Below are 5,848 nucleotides of genomic sequence, written 5' to 3' on the forward strand. Positions count from 1 at the left end.
GTGTTCATAATTGTGCTTTGCAGGACAAACATATAAGATGGAAAAGGTGATGAATAAACGTCCACGCGGAGCTTAAATCAGTGAGAAGTGTTCGATAAGCGTCAGTAAATCATTTACGCGGAGCGTGACCCTTTCCACGTGGAGCGTGGACCTTTTAGAGGACAAAAATATGACTTCAGAAGCTCATCTACGCGGGGCGTATGTTGGGGTTTAGTGTCCTATAGACAATTGTTCTAGGATATAAACTTAATGTAAATGAAGTGTTCTTTACATCATTTGTTTTAAATAGATATGGTTTCATAAACTATATAAAGGCAACCTCTTTTAAGAACTAAATAAGTCTAATAAAAGGAAATCCCTAAGTTTGTTTAAAGTGATTATAAAGTGTTCATACAAGTATGAAGTGAGACGAAACTTTATAATAAACTAATAAACTTAAAACCACCCCAAGTCAAGTAATATGTTTAGAAATAGGATTGACATATCACTGTTGAGACTTGCATGTAACAATGTCTTCTGTCGAGATAGAGAGCTGATCTCACAAGCTTCAGATATGCAGATATCTGGACAGTTGCATGGATCCAATGAAAGGGAGTTCATTAGGATTGGGGACCCGACTTGAGATAACAGGATGGGTAGATTTATCCTTATCACCTATTCATCTCATTGGTATTAATAGGTATAAGTAATCCTCTGACTCAAAGGAATGTTAATTAGTGATTCTGGATTATGGAATGTGATGCTTTGATCCTGTTGTAACACGATCCATAACAGAGATGACTCTGGGGTGTGAACGGCAGACGTTGGGTATCACAGGAAGTAATTCCAGGATAGTTATACATTGGATTGAGCATTTGTCACTCCCGATAAATAGGAGATACGTCCAAGGATCGCTTGTGGAAGACTTGACTCTAAATCCTTGCAAGGTGATAGCTTAAGACTTGAAATGCAGATTTCACTTAACCTATCTAATTAGAGTTAACTCGGCCTGTACAAGTAAAACGAACGTCTCGCTATATGTGACTTGACATTATCCATAGTCATAAGATTCAGTTTAAGGATGTAGTTGATAAAGGATCGAATTATACTGTAACTAATACGGAAAGGTCAACGACGGAATCAACATGTCTTCTTATAGCTCTAGGGGAATGTTTCGGATTTGCTAATCACATTTCGCGTACTCATTCCGTTATGCAAAGATTGAATGTAATTCTGAGAAAATTAATTTAATGGTTGCATACGGCTAGAAGCAATAAGAACCTAATGGGTCACACATAAGACTTGGAGCCCTAAAGAGAAACAAATGTTAATTAATTGATGGAAGACCAACTAAGTCCACTAAGGCCCAGTACTTGAGGGGGGCGGTTTTTTATGTATGTAAAATACATAAAGAAATTAATTTGATTTTAAGCAATCTTAATTAGATTATGATTGTGATTTAAATTAATTAAAGGATAAATAAGTTAGGAGGTTTAATGAGATTAAATTGCTCCTATTATTATCCTAAAAGGTTATTATTATTATCTTTATATTTAGATATAATTATAGATAATAAATAAGAATTATATTCCGAATTAAATTCTTATTCAGTAACCTAATTCTATCTAACTAGGGTTTAGATACAAGAGAGTATATATAACCCCTTATATGTAAATTTCGGCCATGACATTGTCTACCGAAGAGAGAGAATTTCGATCCCCTGTTGAGGACGAGATCATTCACCGCTTCTTTCCGTTTCAATTGATTATTAATCTCTTTCTCTATTCCTTGATCTTGTGTTGATTAATTAGTGGCAATCTATTATTGATTGCTTTCATACGGTTGAATTCTAACTTGGTTTTGAATTGTGTTTTTATCTTGTGCTCGGGAACTCGAACTAAGAGTTGTGGGCACTTCGATAGCAACGGTAGATAGAACATCAAAAGGTATTTCCTTCTATCCCTCTTTATATGAAATAACGATTAACGAATCTTGGGTTTATGGAAAAAGGTTAAAATTTTTATATTTCCGCTGCCAAACGTTTGCCTATTTTCCTTTAGTGGTATCAGAGCCTGCGTTAAATCCGTTATTTCATGTATGAAAATTAAAAGGTTTTTCAATCAGATTGAATAAATATTTATAGTTAGGTTAATTAACGAAACCGTTTTGATTAATTAATTCTAAAGATAAATAAGTTTTAATTAATTGTTAATTAAAATAGATTATGCATATGTTCCTAATTATTTTGGTTGATAATCATTATAACAAAAACTATTAGTTTTATAGTTAGATTGATAAAAGTTAGTTTTATTAATCCTAAAGATAAAACAGAAAATCTTTGAAAGCTTTTCTATTTTCTGAAAATCGTTTTAAAACTGTTTTAATACTGATATATATATATATATATTTAAATAAAAAAAATGGAACAGTAGTCCAGGTTGCGCCGCGAGGCAGCAACCCGAACTACTGTTCACGGTTGCTGCCTCGTGGCAGCAACCGTCTAGCGACTGGACGTCGCTGCTGCTAAATGGCAGCAGCGTATTTTAGGTCTCGGGCCCCTTTGTGGGTCCGACACGAGTGAAACCCTATTTTGTTTAAAACCATTTTAAAATAAAATAGTTTTAAATATATTTATATATATACGTTTCAGAAATTAACAGTTTTCTGTTTTGATTATCGAATGAAAAATTTATTTAAAAGTTTGTTTTACCTATTTGTAAATCAAAAGTATTAAATGAATTAAAATCAAAATAATTGGGATATGCATAAATAAAGTTTTGTATAGTTGTATTAATCTAATAGGTTAATATAGAAGATACGAAACTGATAGAATTAAAATTGGGTGAAAGTTAATTTGATGAGTTAATATGATTAACATAAATATTACATAAGTATTTTATGTAATCAACCAATTAAATTTATTTAATTGAGTCTATGTATGTTTGGAGTTATGGACATATTTGGACCCTCTATTTAGTCTTTTGGTATTTTTGAAATAGGGCCTACGAGTCCTGCCTATCTACTATCTATTGTAATTTCTCCTCTCATCTAATTCTCTTCAAGTTAATTGAAGTTTTCTTTAGTAGTATAGAAATTAATATGTAATTTCAAGGCGCCATGGAGAAGACGGAGGACCTAAAGAGAAATATGTAATAGTTAGTATTTCCCTAGGTTTGGCCTTTTATTCCGTCTCTGGCTCGACGGAATAATTTAGATAATATGTCCATGACACCAATGTATGTGTCTGATGTATGCTAAAGCAAATCAAGACTAAGTTAGATTATGAGACTTAAAATAAAAATCTCTCACTAATTAAAAGTTAAGTAAATAAGCAAGTTGTTAAAATCGGTTGCCCCTCCCTAATATTATAATTCAGCCGGCAGTACTGGAGGCCTTTGGGTTGTTGAGCAAACTCAAGCTCGGGGTCTTATGGTAACACCTGAATTATCGAAAATCGTTCTTTCATGAATATGGGGTAATACTTAAATTAGATTATGATAATTGGATTGGCAAACTCATGTTATCATAAACTAATGGGCAATATGGTTGGGATTAATATGAATAATATATTAGTTACTAATGTGATTAGTAACCCAATAACCTAGGAATCACATTAAAGATGTGATTGATTACATGAATCTACATGACAAATGAGACTAGCTTGTTGAGCAAACTCAAGGTGAAATCTCAGGAGTTAGGATCCTAGCTCACTAAAGGATTTGTGAAATTCTTCGAATTAATATGGAGGGCTATTAATTTGGCAAAATAGTGGGAGCAATTTAAAATGAATTAAAAGACCTATAATTTTAGATTGATAGATTTTAAAGCAAATGAATAACATACGTTTACTCTTTCTCACTCTCAGGTTAAATTAAAACACTCTTAAAATCATGACTAAAACCAATCTGCAAAATATACTTACCGATAACAAGTTGAACGGTTCAAACTTCACCGACTGGTTTCGTAACCTCAAAATCGTTTTGAAGTTCGATAAGATAGGGTATGTACTTGATACATCGATACCCCCTATCCCAATTGATGATGCTCCCATCGAAGAGATCGATGCTTACCAGAAGTATAAGGCTGATGACGATCATGCGGGATGCATCATACTTGCATCGATGACACCGGAATTGCAGAGGCAACATGAGGAAATGGATGCCTATTCCATCATCGTGCACCTGAAAGAGTTGTTTGGGAAACAAACTCGGTGCGAACGCTACGAGATATCAAAATTGCTATATCGTTGCAGGATGCAAGAGGGCACATCTGTAATGACACATTGTGTCAAGATGATTGGCTATATTACCAAGCTTTCTAGTATTGGATTCGCGATGGATAACGAACTAAGTGGAGACTTAATTCTTCAATCCCTCCCAAAGAGTTATTCACAGTTCATCATGAACTACCAAATGAATGACTTGCAAACCTCTCTTGAAGAGCTTGCAAACATGCTCAAGACAGTTGAGCCCAATATAAAGAAAGACAAGGCAATACCGGCTCTTGTCATAGAGGGATCAAAGAAGAGGAAGGGGAATTTTCCCAATCCTAAACATCCCAAGAAAGGCAAGAGGGCCATGCCCACTAGAGCTAAGGGAAAGGAAGTGAAGAAGCCCAAAGGAGAGTGCCACTTCTGTGGTAAAGACGGGCATTGGAGAAGGAACTGCAAGGAGTACCTAGCCTCCCTCAAGAAGGGAAAAGACGGTGCTTCAACATCTGGTATGTTTTATATTGAAATAAATACAATTTCACAGTCTGAATCTTGGGTACTTGATACCGAATGTGGATCTCATATTTGTACAAATATGCAGGAACCAAATCGGACTAAGGAATTGAAGCAAGGAAGCATAAACTTGCGAGTAGGAAATGGAGCAAGAGTTGCAGCCCTCGCTGTTGGAGATTATGCTTTGAGTTTGCCCTCTGGGCTTGTAATAGAATTAGGGAACTGTTTGTATGTTCCAGAAATGTCCAGAAACATTATTTCTATTAGCCGTCTTGTTGACGATGGTTTTCATATTTCAATAAAAGACAAACATTGCGAGTTTTATAGAGATGGGATTTTCTATTTTTCAGGAATATCACAAAATGGGATTTATGTGCTAGATGACAAAATTTCTGTATTCACAATTGATACCAAAAGACATAAGCTAGATAATTCGACTTACTTGTGGCATTGTCGTTTAAGCCATATAAACAAAAGACGCATGCTTAAGCTACATCAAGATGGGCTTATTGATGCTCGTAAAGTATATAGCATTTAATAGGACAAGTGTATCCTATCGCAACAAGTAATATTATGCTAAGCACGAGATCGAACCACAAAGACTATTTGTTATAACTAGTGAATCTACCTAGAGTGATCTAATTGTTTAAAGAGTTTGGATAAAAGTTTGGGTTTGGAATAACTAATTAACTGAATTGAAAGCAATAACAAGATAAAGTGAACAATTGACAAGGTAGAAGGTGGACAATCTAGGTTGAGGAATCCTTTGATTAAATCCTATGTATGGGTTTAGGGAGTTCAGGAATATATTTTACCAGTGATTTGAAGGTAATTGTCCTAAGTGAAAGACAAATGTGATCAGTATTCGTCTATCCTTTTCACATGCATTCGGGTGACGGCTTGATTAGCATATACCCTCGGTCATGCAAAGCATTAGGTTTATTGACAACTAAGGCTAAAGCCGTAGCCCAGCTAGAAAGCCTCATTCCTAGTGGTCTCTAGCGAAGTCAGGTTAATACAGATTCGGTATAGACGATTTTGTGGTCAGGTTCTCGTCTATCTATAATCCTATCTAAGTCAGGTTCACAGGCATTAAGCACATTATATACATAAACAGGCTAGTTGATCATTATCAATTCTCATTCT

This window comes from Euphorbia lathyris, chromosome 1, assembly GCF_963576675.1.
Source record: "Euphorbia lathyris chromosome 1, ddEupLath1.1, whole genome shotgun sequence".
Classification (NCBI taxonomy): Eukaryota; Viridiplantae; Streptophyta; class Magnoliopsida; order Malpighiales; family Euphorbiaceae; genus Euphorbia; species Euphorbia lathyris.